Consider the following 24,893-nt stretch of genomic DNA (forward strand, 5'->3'; position numbering starts at 1 on the left):
AGATGCTCCGTCCATCACCACCCCCTTTTGTACCGCTTTTGGCCACCACAAGTGTGGCAGGGTATGCTCAGACGTGAGTCCCTTGCTCACTTTGCCACTGGATTCAAGCAAGCCGGGCTGAAGACGGCTGGAATGCCAGAAACCGGTCCTCGGAAGCTTGTTTCCGGTCCAGGGAGGACATGGCTTGGCAGTTCGGGCTGGACTGTTCCCATGAGGCACAGGGTCAGACTGATTTGCATATAGCCATGTCTGAACTGGGGTGGCAGAGTGGGCTAAAGAACGGTGATGGATTAAACCCAGATCTTTTGACTGGGTGTGAGTGTTTGATTGATTCAGATGCTCCGTCCATCACCACCCCCTTTTGTACCGCTTTTGGCCACCACAAGTGTGGCAGGGTATGCTCAGACGTGAGTCCCTTGCTCACTTTGCCACTGGATTCAAGCAAGCCGGGCTGAAGACGGCTGGAATGCCAGAAACCGGTCCTCGGAAGCTTGTTTCCGGTCCAGGGAAGGCATGGCTTGGCAGTTTGGGCTGGACTGTTCCCATGAGACACAGGGTCAGACTGATTTGCATATAGCCATGTCTGAACTGGGGTGGCAGAGTTGGCTAAAGAACGGTGATGGATCAAACCCAGATCTTTTGACTGGGTGTGAGTGTTTGATTGGTTCAGATGCTCCGTCCATCACCACCCCCTTTTGTACCGCTTTTGGCTGCCATAAGTGTGGCAGGGTATGCTCAGACGTGAGTCCCTTGCTCACTTTGCCACTGGATTCAAGCAAGCCGGGCTGAAGACGGCTGTAATGCCAGAAACCGGTCCTCGGAAGCTTGTTTCCGGTCCAGGGAAGGCATGGCTTGGCAGTTTGGGCTGGACTGTTCCCATGAGGCACAGGTTCAGACTGATTTGCATATAGCCATGTCTGAACTGGGGTGGCAGAGTGGGCTAAAGAACGGTGATGGATCAAACCCAGATCTTTTGACTGGGTGTGAGTGTTTGATTGGTTCAGATGCTCCGTCCATCACCACCCCCTTTTGTACCGCTTTTGGCTGCCATAAGTGTGGCAGGGTATGCTCAGACGAAAGTCCCTTGCTCACTTTGCCACTGGATTCAAGCAAGCCGGGCTGAAGACGGCTGTAATGCCAGAAACCGGTCCTCGGAAGCTTGTTTCCGGTCCAGGGAAGGCATGGCTTGGCAGTTTGGGCTGGACTGTTCCCATGAGGCATAGGTTCAGACTGATTTGCATATAGCCATGTCTGAACTGGGGTGGCAGAGTGGGCTAAAGAACTGTGATGGATCAAACCCAGATCTTTTGACTGGGTGTGAGTGTTTGATTGGTGCAGATGCTCCGTCCATCACCACCCCCTTTTGTACCGCTTTTGGCCACCACAAGTGTGGCAGGGTATGCTCAGACGTGAGTCCCTTGCTCACTTTGCCACTGGATTCAAGCAAGCCGGGCTGAAGACGGCTGGAATGCCAGAAACCGGTCCTCGGAAGCTTGTTTCCGGTCCAGGGAGGACATGGCTTGGCAGTTCGGGCTGGACTGTTCCCATGAGGCACAGGGTCAGACTGATTTGCATATAGCCATGTCTGAACTGGGGTGGCAGAGTGGGCTAAAGAACGGTGATGGATTAAACCCAGATCTTTTGACTGGGTGTGAGTGTTTGATTGCTTCAGATGCTCCGTCCATCACCACCCCCTTTTGTACCGCTTTTGGCCACCACAAGTGTGGCAGGGTATGCTCAGACGTGAGTCCCTTGCTCACTTTGCCACTGGATTCAAGCAAGCCGGGCTGAAGACGGCTGGAATGCCAGAAACCGGTCCTCGGAAGCTTGTTTCCGGTCCAGGGAAGACATGGCTTGGCAGTTTGGGCTGGACTGTTCCCATGAGGCACAGCGTCAGACTGATTTGCATATAGCCATGTCTGAACTGGGGTGGCAGAGTGGGCTAAAGAACGGTGATGGGTCAAACCCAGATCTTTTGACTGGGTGTGAGTGTTTGATTGGTTCAGATGCTCCTTCCATCACCACCCCCTTTTGTACCGCTTTTGGCTGCCAAGTGTGGCAGGGTATGCTCAGACGTGAGTCCCTTGCTCACTTTGCCACTGCATTCAAGCAAGCCGGGCTGAAAACGGCTGTAATGCCAGAAACCGGTCCTCGGAAGCTTGTTTCCGGTCCAGGGAAGGCATGGCTTGGCAGTTTGGGCAGGACTGTTCCCATGAGGCACAGGATCAGACTGATTTGCATATAGCCATGTCTGAACTGGGGTGGCAGAGTGGGCTAAAGAACGGTGATGGATCAAACCAGATCTTTTGACTGGGTGTGAGTGTTTGAATGGTTCAGATGCTCCGTCCATCACCACCCCCTTTTGTACCGCTTTTGGCTGCCATAAGTGTGGCAGGGTATGCTCAGACGTGAGTCCCTTGCTCACTTTGCCACTGGATTCAAGCAAGCCGGGCTGAAGACGGCTGTAATGCTAGAAACCGGTCCTCGGAAGCTTGTTTCCGGTCCAGGGAAGGCACGGCTTGGCAGTTTGGGCTGGACTGTTCCCATGAGGCACAGGGTCAGACTGATTTGCATATAGCCATGTCTGAACTGGGGTGGCAGAGTGGGCTAAAGAACGGTGATGGATCAAACCCAGATCTTTTGACTGGGTGTGAGTGTTTGATTGGTTCAGATGCTCCGTCCATCACCACCCCCTTTTGTACCGCTTTTGGCTGCCATAAGTGTGGCAGGGTATGCTCAGACGTGAGTCCCTTGCTCACTTTGCCACTGGATTCGAGCAAGCCGGGCTGAAGATGGCTGTAATGCCAGAAACTGGTCCTCGGAAGCTTGTTTCCGGTCCAGGGAAGGCATGGCTTGGCAGTTTGGGCTGCACTGTTCCCATGAGGCACAGCGTCAGACTGATTTGCATATAGCCATGTCTGAACTGGGGTGGCAGAGTGGGCTAAAGAACGGTGATGGGTAAAACCCAGATCTTTTGACTGGGTGTGAGTGTTTGATTGGTTCAGATGCTCCTTCCATCACCACCCCCTTTTGTACCGCTTTTGGCTGCCAAGTGTGGCAGGGTATGCTCAGACGTGAGTCCCTTGCTCACTTTGCCACTGGATTCAAGCAAGCCGGGCTGAAAACGGCTGTAATGCCAGAAACCGGTCCTCGGAAGCTTGTTTCCGGTCCAGGGAAGGCATGGCTTGGCAGTTTGGGCAGGACTGTTCCCATGAGGCACAGGGTCAGACTGATTTGCATATAGCCATGTCTGAACTGGGGTGGCAGAGTGGGCTAAAGAACGGTGATGGATCAAACCAGATCTTTTGACTGGGTGTGAGTGTTTGATTGGTTCAGATGCTCCGTCCATCACCACCCCCTTTTGTACTGCTTTTGGCTGCCATAAGTGTGGCAGGGTATGCTCAGACGTGAGTCCCTTGCTCACTTTGCCACTGGATTCGAGCAAGCCGGGCTGAAGATGGTTGTAATGCCAGAAACTGGTCCTCGGAAGCTTGTTTCCGGTCCAGGGAAGGCATGGCTTGGCAGTTTGGGCTGCACTGTTCCCATGAGGCACAGGGTCAGACTGATCTGCATATAGCCATGTCTGAACTGGGGTGGCAGAGTGGGCTAAAGAACGGTGATGGATCAAACCAGATCTTTTGACTGGGTGTGAGTGTTTGATTGGTGCAGATGCTCCGTCCATCACCACCCCCTTTTGTACCGCTTTTGGCCACCACAAGTGTGGCAGGGTATGCTCAGACGTGAGTCCCTTGCTCACTTTGCCACTGGATTCAAGCAAGCCGGGCTGAAGACGGCTGGAATGCCAGAAAACGGTCCTCGGAAGCTTGTTTCCGGTCCAGGGAAGGCATGGCTTGGCAGTTTGGGCTGGACTGTTCCCATGAGACACAGGGTCAGACTGATTTGCATATAGCCATGTCTGAACTGGGGTGGCAGAGTTGGCTAAAGAACGGTGATGGATCAAACCCAGATCTTTTGACTGGGTGTGAGTGTTTGATTGGTTCAGATGCTCCGTCCATCACCACCCCCTTTTGTACCGCTTTTGGCTGCCATAAGTGTGGCAGGGTATGCTCAGACGTGAGTCCCTTGCTCACTTTGCCACTGGATTCAAGCAAGCCGGGCTGAAGACGGCTGTAATGCCAGAAACCGGTCCTCGGAAGCTTGTTTCCGGTCCAGGGAAGGCATGGCTTGGCAGTTTGGGCTGGACTGTTCCCATGAGGCACAGGTTCAGACTGATTTGCATATAGCCATGTCTGAACTGGGGTGGCAGAGTGGGCTAAAGAACAGTGATGGTGATTGTGGAGTAGTGTGGCTCACTGGTTAGAGGCGGCAGGCCTGAGAGCAGAAGTCAGCCTGGGACCAGGGTTCAATTCCCGACGCGGCAGGGTCGTGGACCTTGGTCAGCGGACTCGATAATTCTCGCTTCGGTGCTTACTCTAATCAGGGGTTCCACTCGGCAACTCTGGGCATTAGCTTGCCTAATCTCCACAACGGCCCCACCAATTCCGGGGATGCCTGGCTCCACCTTGGGGACTCCCAGCAAGGGACCATCCCACAGGGAAAGCCAGGACGGGTTCCCCAGAGTTATACAGCGCCGGGACGCCCCGTTGCTGGGGCAGCTGTGCGCTTTACAAGTATACTACATTTACATTTACATTTATGGATCAAACCTAGATCTTTTGACTGGGTGTGAGTGTTTGATTGGTGCAGATGCTCCGTCCATCACCACCCCCTTTTGTACCGCTTTTGGCCACCACAAGTGTGGCAGGGTATGCTCAGACTTGAGTCTCTTGCTCACTTTGCCACTGGATTCAAGCAAGCCGGGCTGAAGATGGCTGGAATGCCAGAAACCGGTCCTCGGAAGCTTGTTTCCGGTCCAGGGAGGACATGGCTTGGCAGTTCAGGCTGGACTGTTCCCATGAGGCACAGGGTCAGACTGATTTGCATATAGCCATGTCTGAACTGGGGTGGCAGAGTGGGCTAAAGAACGGTGATGGATTAAACCCAGATCTTTTGACTGGGTGTGAGTGTTTATTTGATTCAGATGCTCCGTCCATCACCACCCCCTTTTGTACCGCTTTTGGCCACCACAAGTGTGGCAGGGTATGCTCAGACGTGAGTCCCTTGCTCACTTTGCCACTGGATTCAAGCAAGCCGGGCTGAAGACGGCTGGAATGCCAGAAACCGGTCCTCGGAAGCTCGTTTCCGGTCCAGGGAAGACATGACTTGGCAGTTTGGGCTGGACTGTTCCCATGAGGCACAGGGTCAGACTGATTTGCATATAGCCATGTCTGAACTGGGGTGGCAGAGTGGGCTAAAGAACGGTGATGGGTCAAACCCAGATCTTTTGACTGGGTGTGAGTGTTTGATTGGTTCAGATGCTCCTTCCATCACCACCCCATTTTGTACCGCTTTTGGCTGCCAGAAGTGTGGCAGGGTATGCTCAGACGTCAGTCCCTTGCTCACTTTGCCACTGGATTCAAGCAAGCCGGGCTGAAGATGGCTGTAATGCCTGAAACCGGTCCTCGGAAGCTTGTTTTCGGTCCAGGGAAGGCATGGCTTGGCAGTTTGGGCTGGACTGTTCCCATGAGGCACAGGGTCAGACTGATTTGCATATAGCCATGTCTGAACTGGGGTGGCAGAGTGGGCTAAAGAACGGTGATGGATCAAACCCAGATCTTTTGACTGGGTGTGAGTGTTTGATTGGTTCAGATGCTCCGTCCATCACCACCCCCTTTTGTACCGCTTTTGGCTGCCATAAGTGTGGCAGGGTATGCTCAGACGTGAGTCCCTTGCTCACTTTGCCACTGGATTCAAGCAAGCCGGGCTGAAGACGGCTGTAATGCCAGAAACCGGTCCTCGGAAGCTTGTTTCCGGTCCAGGGAAGGCATGGCTTGGCAGTTTGGGCTGGACTGTTCCCATGAGGCACAGGTTCAGACTGATTTGCATATAGCCATGTCTGAACTGGGGTGGCAGAGTGGGCTAAAGAACGGTGATGGATCAAACCCAGATCTTTTGACTGGGTGTGAGTGTTTGATTGGTGCAGATGCTCCGTCCATCACCACCCCCTTTTGTACCGCTTTTGGCCACCACAAGTGTGGCAGGGTATGCTCAGACTTGAGTCCCTTGCTCACTTTGCCACTGGATTCAAGCAAGCCGGGCTGAAGATGGCTGGAATGCCAGAAACCAGTCCTCGGAAGCTTGTTTCCGGTCCAGGGAGGACATGGCTTGGCAGTTCGGGCTGGACTGTTCCCATGAGGCACAGGGTCAGACTGATTTGCATATAGCCATGTCTGAACTGGGGTGGCAGAGTGGGCTAAAGAACGGTGATGGATTAAACCCAGATCTTTTGACTGGGTGTGAGTGTTTGATTGATTCAGATGCTCCGTCCATCACCACCCCCTTTTGTACCGCTTTTGGCCACCACAAGTGTGGCAGGGTATGCTCAGACGTGAGTCCCTTGCTCACTTTGCCACTGGATTCAAGCAAGCCGGGCTGAAGACGGCTGGAATGCCAGAAACCGGTCCTCGGAAGCTTGTTTCCGGTCCAGGGAAGACATGGCTTGGCAGTTTGGGCTGGACTGTTCCCATGAGGCACAGGGTCAGACTGATTTGCATATAGCCATGTCTGAACTGGGGTGGCAGAGTGGGCTAAAGAACGGTGATGGGTCAAACCCAGATCTTTTGACTGGGTGTGAGTGTTTGATTGGTTCAGATGCTGCTTCCATCACCACCCCCTTTTGTACCGCTTTTGGCTGCCATAAGTGTGGCAGGGTATGCTCAGACGTCAGTCCCTTGCTCACTTTGCCACTGGATTCAAGCAAGCCGGGCTGAAGACGGCTGTAATGCCTGAAACCGGTCCTCGGAAGCTTGTTTCCGGTCCAGGGAAGGCATGGCTTGGCAGTTTGGGCTGGACTGTTCCCATGAGGCACAGGGTCAGACTGATTTGCATATAGCCATGTCTGAACTGGGGTGGCAGAGTTGGCTAAAGAACGGTGATGGATCAAACCCAGATCTTTTGACTGGGTGTGAGTGTTTGATTGGTTCAGATGCTCCGTCAATCACCACCCCCTTTTGTACAGCTTTTGGCTGCCATAAGTGTGGCAGGGTATGCTAAGACGTGAGTCCCTTGCTCACTTTGCCACTGGATTCAAGCAAGCCGGGCTGAAGACGGCTGTAATGCCAGAAACCAGTCCTCGAAAGCTTGTTTCTGGTCCAGGGAAGGCATGGCTTGGCAGTTTGGGCTGGACTGTTCCCATGAGGCACAGGGTCAGACTGATTTGCATATAGCCATGTCTGAACTGGGGTGGCAGAGTGGGCTAAAGAACGGTGATGGATCAAACCCAGATCTATTGACTGGGTGTGAGTGTTTGATTGGTTCAGATGCTCCGTCCATCACCACCCCCTTTTGTACCGCTTTTAGCTGCCATAGTGTGGCAGGGTATGCTCAGACATGAGTCCCTTGCTCACTTTGCCACTGGATTCAAGCAAGCCGGGCTGAAGACGGCTGTAATGCCAGAAACCGGTCCTCGGAAGCTTGTTTACGGTCCAGGGAAGGCATGGCTTGGCAGTTTGGGCTGGACTGTTCCCATGAGGCACAGGTTCAGACTGATTTGCATATAGCCATGTCTGAACTGGGGTGGCAGAGTGGGATAAAGAACGGTGATGGATCAAACCCAGATCTTTTGACTCGGTGCGAATGTTTGATTGGTGCAGATGCTCCGTCCATCACCACCCCCTTTTGTACCGCTTTTGGCTGCCACAAGTGAGGCAGGGTATGCTAAGACGTGAGTCCCTTGCTCACTTTGCCACTGGATTCAAGCAAGCCGGGCTGAAGACGGCTGGAATGCCAGAAACCGGTCCTCGGAAGCTTATTTCCGGTCCAGGGAGGACATGGCTTGGCAGTTCGGGCTGGACTGTTCCCATGAGGCACAGGGTCAGACTGATTTGCATATAGCCATGTCTGAACTGGGGTGGCAGAGTGGGCTAAAGAACGGTGATGGATTAAACCCAGATCTTTTGACTGGGTGTGAGTGTTTGATTGATTCAGATGCTCCGTCCATCACCACCCCCTTTTGTACCGCTTTTGGCCACCACAAGTGTGGCAGGGTATGCTCAGACGTGAGTCCCTTGCTCACTTTGCCACTGGATTCAAGCAAGCCGGGCTGAAGACGGCTGGAATGCCAGAAACCGGTCCTCGGAAGCTTGTTTCCGGTCCAGGGAAGACATGGCTTGGCAGTTCGGGCTGGACTGTTCCCATGAGGCCCAGGGTCAGACTGATTTGCATATAGCCATGTCTAAACTGGGGTGGCAGAGTGGGCTAAAGAACGGTGATGGATCAAACCCAGATCTTTTGACTGGGTGTGAGTGTTTGATTGGTTCAGATGCTCCGTCCATCACCACCCACTTTTGTACCGCTTTTGGCTGCCATAAGTGTGGCTGGGTATGCTCAGACGTGAGTCCCTTGCTCACTTTGCCACTGGATTCAAGCAAGCCGGGCTGAAAACGGCTGTAATGCCAGAAACCATCCTCGGAAGCTTGTTTTCGGTCCAGGGAAACATGGCTTGGCAGTTTGGGCTGGACTGTTCCCATGAGGCACAGGGTCAGACTGATTTGCATATAGCCATGTCTGAACTGGGGTGGCAGAGTGGGCTAAAGAACGGTGATGGATCAAACCAGATCTTTTGACTGGGTGTGAGTGTTTGATTGGTTCAGATGCTCCGTCCATCACCACTCCCTTTTGTACCGCTTTTGGCTGCCATAAGTGTGGCAGGGTATGCTCAGACGTGAGTCCCTTGCTCACTTTGCCACTGGATTCAAGCAAGCCGGGCTGAAGACGGCTGTAATGCCAGAAACCGGTCCTCGGAAGCTTGTTTCCGGTCCAGGGAAGGCACGGCTTGGCAGTTTGGGCTGGACTGTTCCCATGAGGCACAGGGTCAGACTGATTTGCATATAGCCATGTCTGAACTGGGGTGGCAGAGTGGGCTAAAGAACGGTGATGGATCAAACCCAGATCTTTTGACTGGGTGTGAGTGTTTGATTGGTTCAGATGCTCCGTCCATCACCACCCCCTTTTGTACCGCTTTTGGCTGCCATAAGTGTGGCAGGGTATGCTCAGACGTGAGTCCCTTGCTCACTTTGCCATTGGATTCAAGCAAGCCGGGCTGAAGACGGCTGTAATGCCAGAAACCGATCCTCGGAAGCTTGTTTCCGGTCCAGGGAAGGCATGGCTTGGCAGTTTGGGCTGGACTGTTCCCATGAGACACAGGGTCAGACTGATTTGCATATAGCCATGTCTGAACTGGGGTGGCAGAGTGGGCTAAAGAACCGTGATGGATCAAACCCAGATCTTTTGACTGGGTGTGAGTGTTTGATTGGTGCAGATGCTCCGTCCATCACCACCCCCTTTTGTACCGCTTTTGGCCACCACAAGTGTGGCAGGGTATGCTCAGACGTGAGTCCCTTGCTCACTTTGCCACTGGATTCAAGCAAGCCGGGCTGAAGATGGCTGGAATGCCAGAAACCGGTCCTCGGAAGCTTGTTTCCGGTCCAGGGAGGACATGGCTTGGCAGTTCGGGCTGGACTTTTCCCATGAGGCACAGGGTCAGACTGATTTGCATATAGCCATGTCTGAACTGGGGTTTCAGAGTGGGCTAAAGAACGGTGATGGATTAAACCCAGATCTTTTGACTGGGTGTGAGTGTTTGATTGCTTCAGATGCTCCGTCCATCACCACCCCCTTTTGTACCGCTTTTGGCCACCACAAGTGTGGCAGGGTATGCTTAGACGTGAGTCCCTTGCTCACTTTGCCACTGGATTCAAGCAAGCCGGGCTGAAGACGGCTGGAATGCCAGAAACCGGTCCTCGGAAGCTTGTTTCCGGTCCAGGGAAGGCATGGCTTGGCAGTTTGGGCAGGACTGTTCCCATGAGGCACAGGGTCAGACTGATTTGCATATAGCCATATCTGAACTGGGGTGGCAGAGTGGGCTAAAGAACGGTGATGGATCAAACCAGATCTTTTGACTGGGTGTGAGTGTTTGATTGGTTCAGATGCTCCGTCCATCACCACCCCCTTTTGTACCGCTTTTGGCTGCCATAAGTGTGGCAGGGTATGCTCAGACGTGAGTCCCTTGCTCACTTTGCCACTGGATTCGAGCAAGCCGGGCTGAAGATGGCTGTAATGCCAGAAACTGGTCCTCGGAAGCTTGTTTCCGGTCCAGGGAAGGCATGGCTTGGCAGTTTGGGCTGCACTGTTCCCATGAGGCACAGGGTCAGACTGATCTGCATATAGCCATGTCTGAACTGGGGTGGCAGAGTGGGCAAAAGAACGGTGATGGATCAAACCAGATCTTTTGACTGGGTGTGAGTGTTTGATTGGTGCAGATGCTCCGTCCATCACCACCCCCTTTTGTACCGCTTTTGGCCACCACAAGTGTGGCAGGGTATGCTCAGACGTGAGTCCCTTGCTCACTTTGCCACTGGATTCAAGCAAGCCGGGCTGAAGACGGCTGGAATGCCAGAAACCGGTCCTCGGAAGCTTGTTTCTGGTCCAGGGAGGACATGGCTTGGCAGTTCAGGCTGGACTGTTCCCATGAGACACAGGGTCAGACTGATTTGCATATAGCCATGTCTGAACTGGGGTGGCAGAGTGGGCTAAAGAACTGTGATGGATTAAACCCAGATCTTTTGACTGGGTGTGAGTGTTTGATTGATTCAGATGCTCCGTCCATCACCACCCCCTTTTGTACCGCTTTTGGCCACCACAAGTGTGGCAGGGTACGCTCAGACGTGAGTCCCTTGCTCACTTTGCCACTGGATTCAAGCAAGCCGGGCTGAAGACGGCTGGAATGCCAGAAACCGGTCCTCGGAAGCTTGTTTCCGGTCCAGGGAAGGCATGGCTTGGCAGTTTGGGCTGGACTGTTCCCATGAGACACAGGGTCAGACTGATTTGCATATAGCCATGTCTGAACTGGGGTGGCAGAGTTGGCTAAAGAACGGTGATGGATCAAACCCAGATCTTTTGACTGGGTGTGAGTGTTTGATTAGTTCAGATGCTCCGTCCATCACCACCCCCTTTTGTACCGCTTTTGGCTGCCATAAGTCTGGCAGGGTATGCTCAGACGTGAGTCCCTTGCTCACTTTGCCACTGGATTCAAGCAAGCCGGGCTGAAGACGGCTGTAATGCCAGAAACCGGTCCTCGGAAGCTTGTTTCCGGTCCAGGGAAGGCATGGCTTGGCAGTTTGGGCTGGACTGTTCCCATGAGGCACAGGTTCAGACTGATTTGCATATAGCCATGTCTGAACTGGGGTGGCAGAGTGGGCTAAAGAACGGTGATGGATTAAACCCAGATCTTTTGACTGGGTGTGAGTGTTTGATTGATTCAGATGCTCCGTCCATCACCACCCCCTTTTGTACCGCTTTTGGCCACCACAAGTGTGGCAGGGTACGCTCAGACGTGAGTCCCTTGCTCACTTTGCCACTGGATTCAAGCAAGCCGGGCTGAAGACGGCTGGAATGCCAGAAACCGGTCCTCGGAAGCTTGTTTCCGGTCCAGGGAAGGCATGGCTTGGCAGTTTGGGCTGGACTGTTCCCATGAGACACAGGGTCAGACTGATTTGCATATAGCCATGTCTGAACTGGGGTGGCAGAGTTGGCTAAAGAACGGTGATGGATCAAACCCAGATCTTTTGACTGGGTGTGAGTGTTTGATTAGTTCAGATGCTCCGTCCATCACCACCCCCTTTTGTACCGCTTTTGGCTGCCATAAGTCTGGCAGGGTATGCTCAGACGTGAGTCCCTTGCTCACTTTGCCACTGGATTCAAGCAAGCCGGGCTGAAGACGGCTGTAATGCCAGAAACCGGTCCTCGGAAGCTTGTTTCCGGTCCAGGGAAGGCATGGCTTGGCAGTTTGGGCTGGACTGTTCCCATGAGGCACAGGTTCAGACTGATTTGCATATAGCCATGTCTGAACTGGGGTGGCAGAGTGGGCTAAAGAACGGTGATGGATCAAACCCAGATCTTTTGACTGGGTGTGAGTGTTTGATTGGTGCAGATGCTCCGTCCATCACCACCCCCTTTTGTACCGCTTTTGGCTACCACAAGTGTGGCAGAGTATGCTCAGACTTGAGTCCCTTGCTCACTTTGCCACTGGATTCAAGCAAGCCGGGCTTAAGATGGCTGGAATGCCAGAAACCGGTCCTCGGAAGCTTGTTTCCGGTCCAGGGAGGACATGGCTTGGCAGTTCGGGCTGGACTGTTCCCATGAGGCACAGGGTCAGACTGATTTGCATATAGCCATGTCTGAACTGGGGTGGCAGAGTGGGCTAAAAAACGGTGATGGATTAAACCCAGATCTTTTGACTGGGTGTGAGTGTTTGATTGATTCAGATGCTCCGTCCATCACCACCCCCTTTTGTACCGCTTTTGGCCACCACAAGTGTGGCAGGGTATGCTCAGACGTGAGTCCCTTGCTCACTTTGCCACTGGATTCAAGCAAGCCGGGCTGAAGACGGCTGGAATGCCAGAAACCGGTCCTCGGATGCTTGTTTCCGGTCCAGGGAAGACATGGCTTGGCAGTTTGGGCTGGACTGTTCCCATGAGGCACAGGGTCAGACTGATTTGCATATAGCCATGTCTGAACTGGGGTGGCAGAGTGGGCTAAAGAACGGTGATGGGTCAAACCCAGATCTTTTGACTGGGTGTGAGTGTTTGATTGGTTCAGATGCTCCTTCCATCACCACCCCCTTTTGTACCGCTTTTGGCTGCCATAAGAGGGGCAGGGTATGCTCAGACGTCAGTCCCTTGCTCACTTTGCCACTGGATTCAAGCAAGCCGGGCTGAAGACGGCTGTAATGCCTGAAACCGGTCCTCGGAAGCTTGTTTCCGGTCCAGGGAAGGCATGGCTTGGCAGTTTGGGCTGGACTGTTCCAATGAGGCACAGGGTCAGACTGATTTGCATATAGCCATGTCTGAACTGGGGTGGCAGAGTTGGCTAAAGAACGGTGATGGATCAAACCCAGATCTTTTGACTGGGTGTGAGTGTTTGATTGGTTCAGATGCTCCGTCAATCACCACCCCCTTTTGTACCGCTTTTGGCTGCCATAAGTGTGTCAGGGTATGCTAAGACGTGAGTCCCTTGCTCACTTTGCCACTGGATTCAAGCAAGCCGGGCTGAAGACGGCTGTAATGCCAGAAACTGGTTCTTGGAAGCTTGTTTCCGGTCCAGCGAAGGCATGGCTTGGCAGTTTGGGTTGGACTGTTCCCATGAGGCACAGGGTCAGACTGATTTGCATATAGCCATGTCTGAACTGGGGTGGCAGAGTGGGCTAAAGAACGGTGATGGATCAAACCCAGATCTTTTGACTGGGTGTGAGTGTTTGATTGATTCAGATGATCCGTCCATCACCACCCCCTTTTGTACCGCTTTTGGCCACCACAAGTGTGGCAGGGTATGCTCAGACGTGAGTCCCTTGCTCACTTTGCCACTGGATTCAAGCAAGCCGGGCTGAAGACGGCTGGAATGCCAGAAACCGGTCCTCGGAAGCTTGTTTCCGGTCCAGGGAAGACATGGCTTGGCAGTTCGGGCTGGACTGTTCCCATGAGGCCCAGGGTCAGACTGATTTGCATATAGCCATGTCTGAACTGGGGTGGCAGAGTGGGCTAAAGAACGGTGATGGATCAAACCCAGATCTTTTGACTGGGTGTGAGTGTTTGATTGGTTCAGATGCTCCGTCCATCACCACCCCCTTTTGTACCGCTTTTGGCTGCCATAAGTGTGGCAGGGTATGCTCAGACGTGAGTCCCTTGCTCACTTTGCCACTGGATTCAAGCAAGCCGGGCTGAAAACGGCTGTAATGCCAGAAACCAGTCCTCGGAAGCTTGTTTTCGGTCCAGGGAAACATGGCTTGGCAGTTTGGGCTGGACTGTTCCCATGAGGCACAGGGTCAGACTGATTTGCATATAGCCATGTCTGAACTGGGGTGGCAGAGTGGGCTAAATAACGGTGATGGATCAAACCAGATCTTTTGACTGGGTGTGAGTGTTTGATTGGTTCAGATGCTCCGTCCATCACCACCCCCTTTTGTACCACTTTTGGCTGCCATAAGTGAGGCAGGGTATGCTCAGACGTGAGTCCCTTGCTCACTTTGCCACTGGATTCAAGCAAGCCGGGCTGAAGACGGCTGGAATGCCAGAAACCGGTCCTCGGAAGCTTGTTTCCAGTCCAGGGAAGACATGGCTTGGCAGTTTGGGCTGGACTGTTCCCATGAGGCACAGCGTCAGACTGATTTGCATATAGCCATGTCTGAACTGGGGTGGAAGAGTGGGCTAAAAAACGGTGATGGGTCAAACACAGATCTTTTGACTGGGTGTGAGTGTTTGATTGGTTCAGATGCTCCTTCCATCACCAGCCCCTTTTGTACCGCTTTTGGCTGCCAAGTGTGGCAGGGTATGCTCAGACGTGAGTCCCTTGCTCACTTTGCCACTGGATTCAAGCAAGCCGGGCTGAAAACGGCTGTAATGCCAGAAACCGGTCCTCGGAAGCTTGTTTCCGGTCCAGGGAAGGCATGGCTTGGCAGTTTGGGCAGGACTGTTCCCATGAGGCACAGGGTCAGACTGATTTACATATAGCCATGTCTGAACTGGGGTGGCAGAGTGGGCTAAAGAACGGTGATGGATCAAACCAGATCTTTTGACTGGGTGTGAGTGTTTGATTGGTTCAGATGCTCCGTCCATCACCACCCCCTTTTGTACCGCTTTTGGCTGCCATAAGTGTGGCAGGGTATGCTCAGACGTGAGTCCCTTGCTCACTTTGCCACTGGATTCAAGCAAGCCGGGCTGAAGACGGCTGTAATGCCAGAAACCGGTCTTCGGAAGCTTGTTTCCGGTCCAGGGAAGGCACGGCTTGGCAGTTTGGGCTGGACTGTTCCCATGAGGCACAGGGTCAGACTGATTTGCATATAGCCATGTCTGAACTGGGGTGGCAGAGTGGGCTAAAGAACGGTGATGGATCAAACCCAGATCTTTTGACTGGGTGTGAGTGTTTGATTGGTTCAGATGCTCCGTCCATCACCACCCCCTTTTTTACCGCTTTTGGCTGCCATAAGTGTAGCAGGGTATGCTCAGACGTGAGTCCCTTGCTCACTTTGCCACTGGATTCGAGCAAGCCGGGCTGAAGATGGCTGTAATGCCAGAAACTGGTCCTCGGAAGCTTGTTTCCGGTCCAGGGAAGGCATGGCTTGGCAGTTTGGGCTGCACTGTTCCGATGAGGCACAGGGTCAGACTGATCTGCATATAGCCATGTCTAAACTGGGGTGGCAGAGTGGGCTAAAGAACGGTGATTGATCAAACCCAGATCTTTTGACTGGGTGTGAGTGTTTGATTGGTTCAGATGCTCCCTCCATCACCACCCCCTTTTGTACCGCTTTTGGCTGCCATAAGTGTGGCAGGGTATGCTCAGACGTGAGTCCCTTGCTCACTTTGCCATTGGATTCAAGCAAGCCGGGCTGAAGACGGCTGTAATGCCAGAAACCGGTCCTCGGAAGCTTGTTTCCGGTCCAGGGAAGGCATGGCTTGGCAGTTTGGGCTGGACTGTTCCCATGAGACACAGGGTCAGACTGATTTGCATATAGCCATGTCTGAACTGGGGTGACAGAGTTGGCTAAAGAACGGTGATGGATCAAACCCAGATCTTTTGACTGGGTGTGAGTGTTTGATTGGTGCAGATGCTCCGTCCATCACCACCCCCTTTCGTACCGCTTTTGGCCACCACAAGTGTGGCAGGGTATGCTGAGACGTGAGTCCCTTGCTCACTTTGCCACTGGATTCAAGCAAGCCGGGCTGAAGACGGCTGGAATGCCAGAAACCGGTCCTCGGAAGCTTGTTTCCGGTCCAGGGAGGACATGGCTTGGCAGTTCGGGCTGGACTGTTCCCATGAGGCACAGGGTCAGACTGATTTGCATATAGCCATGTCTGAACTGGGGTGGCAGAGTGGGCTAAAGAACGGTGATGGATTAAACCCAGATCTTTTGACTGGGTGTGAGTGTTTGATTGCTTCAGATGCTCCGTCCATCACCACCCCCTTTTGTACCGCTTTTGGCCACCACAAGTGTGGCAGGGTATGCTCAGACGTGAGTCCCTTGCTCACTTTGCCACTGGATTCAAGCAAGCCGGGCTGAAGACGGCTGGAATGCCAGAAACCGGTCCTCGGAAGCTTGTTTCCGGTCCAGGGAATACATGGCTTGGCAGTTTGGGCTGGACTGTTCCCATGTGGCACAGCGTCAGACTGATTTGCATATAGCCATGTCTGAACTGGGGTGGCAGAGTGGGCTAAAGAACGGTGATGGGGTCAAACCAGATCTTTTGACTGGGTGTGAGTGTTTGATTGGTTCAGATGCTCCTTCCATCACCACCCCCTTTTGTACCGCTTTTGGCTGCCAAGTGTGGCAGGGTATGCTCAGACGTGAGTCTCTTGCTCACTTTGCCACTGGATTTGAGCAAGCCGGGCTGAAGATGGCTGTAATGCCAGAAACTGGTCCTCGGAAGCTTGTTTCCGGTCCAGGGAAGGCATGGCTTGGCAGTTTGGCTGCACTGTTCCCATGAGGCACAGGGTCAGACTGATCTGCATATAGCCATGTCTTAACTGGGGTGGCAGAGTGGGCTAAAGAACGGTGATTGATCAAACCCAGATCTTTTGACTGGGTGTGAGTGTTTGATTGGTTCAGATGCTCCGTCCATCACCACCCCCTTTTGTACCGCTTTTGGCTGCCATAAGTGTGGCAGGGTATGCTCAGACGTGAGTCCCTTGCTCACTTTGCCATTGGATTCAAGCAAGCCAGGCTGAAGACGGCTGTAATGCCAGAAACCGGTCCTCGGAAGCTTGTTTCCGGTCCAGGGAAGGCATGGCTTGGCAGTTTGGGGCTGGACTGTTCCCATGAGACACAGGGTCAGACTGATTTGCATATAGCCATGTCTGAACTGGGGTGACAGAGTTGGCTAAAGAACGGTGATGGATCAAACCCAGATCTTTTGACTGGGTGTGAGTGTTTGATTGGTTCAGATGCTCCGTCCATCACCACCCCCTTTTGTACCGCTTTTGGCTGCCATAAGTGTGGCAGGGTATGCTCAGACGAAAGTCCCTTGCTCACTTTGCCACTGGATTCAAGCAAGCCAGGCTGAAGACGGCTGTAATGCCAGAAACCGGTCCTCGGAAGCTTGTTTCCGGTCCAGGGAAGGCATGGCTTGACAGTTTGGGCTGGACTGTTCCCATGAGGCACAGGTTCAGACTGATTTGCATATAGCCATGTCTGAACTGGGGTGGCAGAGTGGGCTAAAGAACGGTGATGGATCAAACCCAGATCTTTTGACTGGGTGTGAGTGTTTGATTGGTGCAGATGCTCCGTCCATCACCACCCCCTTTTGTACCGCTTTTGGCCACCACAAGTGTGGCAGGGTATGCTCAGACATGAGTCCCTTGCTCACTTTGCCACTGGATTCAAGCAAGCCGGGCTGAAGACGGCTGGAATGCCAGAAACCGGTCCTCGGAAGCTTGTTTCCGGTCCAGGGAGGACATGGCTTGGCAGTTCGGGCTGGACTGTTCCCATGAGGCACAGGGTCAGACTGATTTGCATATAGCCATGTCTGAACTGGGGTGGCAGAGTGGGCTAAAGAACGGTGATGGATTAAACCCAGATCTTTTGACTGGGTGTGAGTGTTTGATTGCTTCAGATGCTCCGTCCATCACCACCCCCTTTTGTACCGCTTTTGGCCACCACAAGTGTGGCAGGGTATGCTCAGACGTGAGTCCCTTGCTCACTTTGCCACTGGATTCAAGCAAGCCGGGCTGAAGACGGCTGGAATGCCAGAAACCGGTCCTCGGAAGCTTGTTTCCGGTCCAGGGAAGACATGGCTTGGCAGTTTGGGCTGGGCTGTTCCCATGAAGCACAGCGTCAGACTGATTTGCATATAGCCATGTCTGAACTGGGGTGGCAGAGTGGGCTAAAGAACGGTGATGGGTCAAACCCAGATCTTTTGACTGGGTGTGAGTGTTTGATTGCTTCAGATGCTCCGTCCATCACCACCCCCTTTTGTACCGCTTTTGGCCACCACAAGTGTGGCAGGGTATGCTCAGACGTGAGTCCCTTGCTCACTTTGCCACTGGATTCAAGCAAGCCGGGCTGAAGACGGCTGGAATGCCAGAAACCGGTCCTCGGAAGCTTGTTTCCGGTCCAGGGAATACATGGCTTGGCAGTTTGGGCTGGACTGTTCCCATGAGGCACAGCGTCAGACTGATTTGCATATAGCCATGTCTGAACTGGGGTGGCAGAGTGGGCTAAAGAACGGTGATGGGTCAAACCCAGATCTTTTGACTGGGTGTGAGTGTTTGATTGGTTCAGATGCTCCTTCCATCACCACCCCCTTTTGTACCGCTTTTGGCTGCCAAGTGTGGCAGGGTATGCTCAGACGTGAGTCCCTTGCTCACTTTGCCACTGGATTTGAGCAAGCCGGGCTGAAGATGGCTGTAATGCCAGAAACTGGTCCTCGGAAGCTTGTTTCCGGTCCAGGGAAGGCATGGCTTGGCAGTTTGGGCTGCACTGTTCCCATGAGGCACAGGGTCAGACTGATCTGCATATAGCCATGTCTTAACTGGGGTGGCAGAGTGGGCTAAAGAACGGTGATTGATCAAACCCAGATCTTTTGACTGGGTGTGAGTGTTTGATTGGTTCAGATGCTCCGTCCATCACCACCCCCTTTTGTACCGCTTTTGGCTGCCATAAGTGTGGCAGGGTATGCTCAGACGTGAGTCCCTTGCTCACTTTGCCATTGGATTCAAGCAAGCCAGGCTGAAGACGGCTGTAATGCCAGAAACCGGTCCTCGGAAGCTTGTTTCCGGTCCAGGGAAGGCATGGCTTGGCAGTTTGGGCTGGACTGTTCCCATGAGACACAGGGTCAGACTGATTTGCATATAGCCATGTCTGAACTGGGGTGACAGAATTGGCTAAAGAACGGTGATGGATCAAACCCAGATCTTTTGACTGGGTGTGAGTGTTTGATTGGTTCAGATGCTCCGTCCATCACCACCCCCTTTTGTACCGCTTTTGGCTGCCATAAGTGTGGCAGGGTATGCTCAGACGAAAGTCCCTTGCTCACTTTGCCACTGGATTCAAGCAAGCCAGGCTGAAGACGGCTGTAATGCCAGAAACCGGTCCTCGGAAGCTTGTTTCCGGTCCAGGGAAGGCATGGCTTGACAGTTTGGGCTGGACTGTTCCCATGAGGCACAGGTTCAGACTGATTTGCATATAGCCATGTCTGAACTGGGGTGGCAGAGTGGGCTAAAGAACGGTGATGGATCAAACCCAGATCTTTTGACTGGGTGTGAGTGTTTGATTGGTGCAGATGCTCCGTCCATCACCACCCCCTTTTGTACCGCTTTTGGCCACCACAAGTGTGGCAGGGTATGCTCAGACGTGAGTCCCTTGCTCACTTTGCCACTGGATTCAAGCAAGCCGGGCTGAAGACGGCTGGAATGCCAGAAACCGGTCCTCGGAAGCTTGTTTCCGGTCCAGGGAGGACATGGCTTGGCAGTTCGGGCTGGACTGTTCCCATGAGGCACAGGGTCAGACTGTTTTGCATATAGCCATGTCTGAACTGGGGTGGCAGAGTGGGCTAAAGAACGGTGATGGATTAAACCCAGATCTTTTGACTGGGTGTGAGTGTTTGATTGCTTCAGATGCTCCGTCCATCACCACCCCCTTTTGTACCGCTTTTGGCCACCACAAGTGTGGCAGGGTATGCTCAGACGTGAGTCCCTTGCTCACTTTGCCACTGGATTCAAGCAAGCCGGGCTGAAGACGGCTGGAATGCCAGAAACCGGTCCTCGGAAGCTTGTTTCCGGTCCAGGGAAGACATGGCTTGGCAGTTTGGGCTGGGCTGTTCCCATGAGGCACAGCGTCAGACTGATTTGCATATAGCCATGTCTGAACTGGGGTGGCAGAGTGGGCTAAAGAACGGTGATGGGTCAAACCCAGATCTTTTGACTGGGTGTGAGTGTTTGATTGGTTCAGATGCTCCTTCCATCACCACCCCCTTTTGTACCGCTTTTGGCTGCCAAGTGTGGCAGGGTATGCTCAGACGTGAGTCCCTTGCTCACTTTGCCACTGGATTCGAGCAAGCCGGGCTGAAGATGGCTGTAATGCCAGAAACTGGTCCTCGGAAGCTTGTTTCCGGTCCAGGGAAGGCATGGCTTGGCAGTTTGGGCTGCACTGTTCCCATGAGGCACAGGGTCAGACTGATCTGCATATAGCCATGTCTGAACTGGGGTGGCAGAGTGGGCTAAAGAACGGTGATTGATCAAACCCAGATCTTTTGACTGGGTGTGAGTGTTTGATTGGTTCAGATGCTCCGTCCATCACCACCCCCTTTTGTACCGCTTTTGGCTGCCATAAGTGTGGCAGGGTATGCTCAGACGTGAGTCCCTTGCTCACTTTGCCATTGGATTCAAGCAAGCCGGGCTGAAGATGGCTGTAATGCCAGAAACCGGTCCTCGAAAGCTTGTTTCCGGTCCAGGGAAGGCATGGCTTGGCAGTTTGGGCTGGACTGTTCCCATGAGACACAGGGTCAGACTGATTTGCATATAGACATGTCTGAACTGGAGGGACAGAGTTGGCTAAAGAACGGTGATGGATCAAACCCAGATCTTTTGACTGGGTGTGAGTGTTTGATTGGTTCAGATGCTCCTTCCATCACCACCCCCTTTTGTACCGCTTTTGGCTGCCAAGTGTGGCAGGGTATGCTCAGACGTGAGTCCCTTGCTCACTTTGCCACTGGATTCGAGCAAGCCGGGCTGAAGATGGCTGTAATGCCAGAAACTGGTCCTCGGAAGCTTGTTTCCGGTCCAGGGAAGGCATGGCTTGGCAGTTTGGGCTGCACTGTTCCCATGAGGCACAGGGTCAGACTGATCTGCATATAGCCATGTCTTAACTGGGGTGGCAGAGTGGGCTAAAGAACGGTGATTGATCAAACCCAGATCTTTTGACTGGGTGTGAGTGTTTGATTGGTTCAGATGCTCCGTCCATCACCACCCCCTTTTGTACCGCTTTTGGCTGCCATAAGTGTGGCAGGGTATGCTCAGACGTGAGTCCCTTGCTCACTTTGCCATTGGATTTAAGCAAGCCGGGCTGAAGACGGCTGTAATGCCAGAAACCGGTCCTCGGAAGCTTGTTTCCGGTCCAGGGAAGGCATGGCTTGGCAGTTTGGGCTGGACTGTTCCCATGAGACACAGGGTCAGACTGATTTGCATATAGCCATGTCTGAACTGGGGTGACAGAGTTGGCTAAAGAACGGTGATGGATCAAACCCAGATCTTTTGACTGGGTGTGAGTGTTTGATTGGTTCAGATGCTCCGTCCATCACCACCCCCTTTTGTACCGCTTTTGGCTGCCATAAGTGTGGCAGGGTATGCTCAGACGAAAGTCCCTTGCTCACTTTGCCACTGGATTCAAGCAAGCCAGGCTGAAGACAGCTGTAATGCCAGAAACTGGTCCTCGGAAGCTTGTTTCCGGTCCAGGGAAGGCATGGCTTGGCAGTTTGGGCTGGACTGTTCCCATGAGGCACAGGTTCAGACTGATTTGCATATAGCCATGTCTGAACTGGGGTGGCAGAGTGGGCTAAAGAACGGTGATGGATCAAACCCAGATCTTTTGACTGGGTGTGAGTGTTTGATTGGTGCAGATGCTCCGTCCATCACCACCCCCTTTTGTACCGCTTTTGGCCACCACAAGTGTGGCAGGGTATGCTCAGACGTGAGTCCCTTGCTCACTTTGCCACTGGATTCAAGCAAGCCGGGCTGAAGACGGCTGGAATGCCAGAAACCGGTCCTCGGAAGCTTGTTTCCGGTCCAGGGAGGACATGGCTTGGCAGTTCGGGCTGGACTGTTCCCATGAGGCACAGGGTCAGACTGATTTGCATATAGCCATGTCTGAACTGGGGTGGCAGAGTGGGCTAAAGAACGGTGATGGATTAAACCCAGATCTTTTGACTGGGTGTGAGTGTTTGATTGCTTCAGATGCTCCGTCCATCACCACCCCCTTTTGTACCGCTTTTGGCCACCACAAGTGTGGCAGGGTATGCTCAGACGTGAGTCCCTTGCTCACTTTGCCACTGGATTCAAGCAAGCCGGGCTGAAGACGGCTGGAATGCCAGAAACCGGTCCTCGGAAGCTTGTTTCCGGTCCAGGGAAGACATGGCTTGGCAGTTTGGGCTGGGCTGTTCCCATGAGGCACAGCGTCAGACTGATTTGCATATAGCCATGTCTGAACTGGGGTGGCAGAGTGGGCTAAAGAACGGTGATGGGTCAAACCCAGATCTTTTGACTGGGTGTGAGTGTTTGATTGGTTCAGATGCTCCTTCCATCACCACCCCCTTTTGTACCGCGTTTGGCTGCCAAGTGTGGCAGGGTATGCTCAGACGTGAGTCCCTTGCTCACTTTGCCACTGGATTCAAGCAAGCCGGGCTGAAAACGGCTGTAATGCCAGAAACCGGTCCTCGGAAGCTTGTTTCCGGTCCAGGGAAGGCATGGCTTGGCAGTTTGGGCAGGACTGTTCCCATGAGGCACAGGGTCAGACTGATTTGCATATAGCCATGTCTGAACTGGGGTGGCAGAGTGGGCTAAAGAACGGTGATGGATCAAACCAGATCTTTTGACTGGGTGTGAGTGTTTGATTGGTTCAGATGCTCCGTCCATCACCACCCCCTTTTGTACCGCTTTTGGCTGCCATAAGTGTGGCAGGGTATGCTCAGACGTGAGTCCCTTGCTCACTTTGCCACTGGATTCGAGCAAGCCGGGCTGAAGACGGCTGGAATGCCAGAAACCGGTCCTCGGAAGCTTGTTTCCGGTCCAGGGAAGACATGGCTTGGCAGTTTGGGCTGGACTGTTCCCATGAGGCACAGGGTCAGACTGATTTGCATATAGCCATGTCTGAACTGGGGTGGCAGAGTGGGCTAAAGAACGGTGATGGGTCAAACCCAGATCTTTTGACTGGGTGTGAGTGTTTGATTGGTTCAGATGCTCCTTCCATCACCACCCCCTTTTGTACCGCTTTTGGCTGCCATAAGTGTGGCAGGGTATGCTCAGACGTCAGTCCCTTTCTCACTTTGCCACTGGATTCAAGCAAGCCGGGCTGAAGACGGCTGTAATGTCTGAAACCGGTCCTCGGAAGCTTGTTTCCGGTCCAGGGAAGGCATGGCTTGGCAGTTTGGGCTGGACTGTTCCCATGAGGCACAGGGTCAGACTGATTTGCATATAGCCATGTCTAAACTGGGGTGGCAGAGTTGGCTAAAGAACGGTGATGGATCAAACCCAGATCTTTTGACTGGGTGTGAGTGTTTGATTGGTTCAGATGCTCTGTCAATCACCACCCCCTTTTGTACCGCTTTTGGCTGCTATAAGTGTGGCAGGGTATGCTAAGACGTGAGTCCCTTGCTCACTTTGCCACTGGATTCAAGCAAGCCGGGCTGAAGACGGCTGTAATGCCAGAAACCGGTTCTTGGAAGCTTGTTTCCGGTCCAGGGAAGGCATGGCTTGGCAGTTTGGGCTGGACTGTTCCCATGAGGCACAGGGTCAGACTGATTTGCATATAGCCATGTCTGGACTGGGGTGGCAGAGTGGGCTAAAGAACGGTGATGGATCAAACCCAGATCTTTTGACTGGGTGTGAGTGTTTGATTGGTTCAGATGCTCCGTCCATCACCACCCCCTTTTGTACCGCTTTTGGCTGCCATAAGTGTGGCAGGGTATGCTCAGACGTGAGTCCCTTGCTCACTTTGCCACTGGATTCAAGCAAGCCGGGCTGAAAACAGCTGTAATGCCAGAAACCAGTCCTCGAAAGCTTGTTTCTGGTCCAGGGAAGGCATGGCTTGGCAGTTTGGGCTGGACTGTTCCCATGAGGCACAGGGTCAGACTGATTTGCATATAGCCATGTCTGAACTGGGGTGGCAGAGTGGGCTAAAGAACGGTGATGGATCAAACCCAGATCTTTTGACTGGGTGTGAGTGTTTGATTGGTTCAGATGCTCCGTCCATCACCACCCCCTTTTGTACCGCTTTTGGCTGCCATAGTGTGGCAGGGTATGCTCAGACATGAGTCCCTTGCTCACTTTGCCACTGGATTCAAGCAAGCCGGGCTGAAGACGGCTGTAATGCCAGAAACCGGTCCTCGGAAGCTTGTTTACGGTCCAGGGAAGGCATGGCTTGGCAGTTTGGGCTGGACTGTTCCCATGAGGCACAGGTTCAGACTGATTTGCATATAGCCATGTCTGAACTGGGGTGGCAGAGTGGGATAAAGAACGGTGATGAATCAAACCCAGATCTTTTGACTCGGTGCGAATGTTTGATTGGTGCAGATGCTCCGTCCATCACCACCCCCTTTTGTACCGCTTTTGGCCACCACAAGTGTGGCAGGGTATGCTAAGACGTGAGTCCCTTGCTCACTTTGCCACTGGATTCAAGCAAGCCGGGCTGAAGACGGCTGGAATGCCAGAAACCGGTCCTCGGAAGCTTATTTCCGGTCCAGGGAGGACATGGCTTGGCAGCTCGGGCTGGACTGTTCCCATGAGGCACAGGGTCAGACTGATTTGCATATAGCCATGTCTGAACTGGGGTGGCAGAGTGGGCTAAAGAACGGTGATGGATTAAACCCAGATCTTTTGACTGGGTGTGAGTGTTTGATTGATTCAGATGCTCCGTCCATCACCACCCCCTTTTGTACCGCTTTTGGCCACCACAAGTGTGGCAGGGTATGCTCAGACGTGAGTCCCTTGCTCACTTTGCCACTGGATTCAAGCAAGCCGGGCTGAAGACGGCTGGAATGCCAGAAACCGGTCCTCGGAAGCTTGTTTCCGGTCCA

Source organism: Lissotriton helveticus, chromosome 3_2 (assembly GCF_964261635.1).
Source record: "Lissotriton helveticus chromosome 3_2, aLisHel1.1, whole genome shotgun sequence".
NCBI lineage: Eukaryota > Metazoa > Chordata > Amphibia > Caudata > Salamandridae > Lissotriton > Lissotriton helveticus.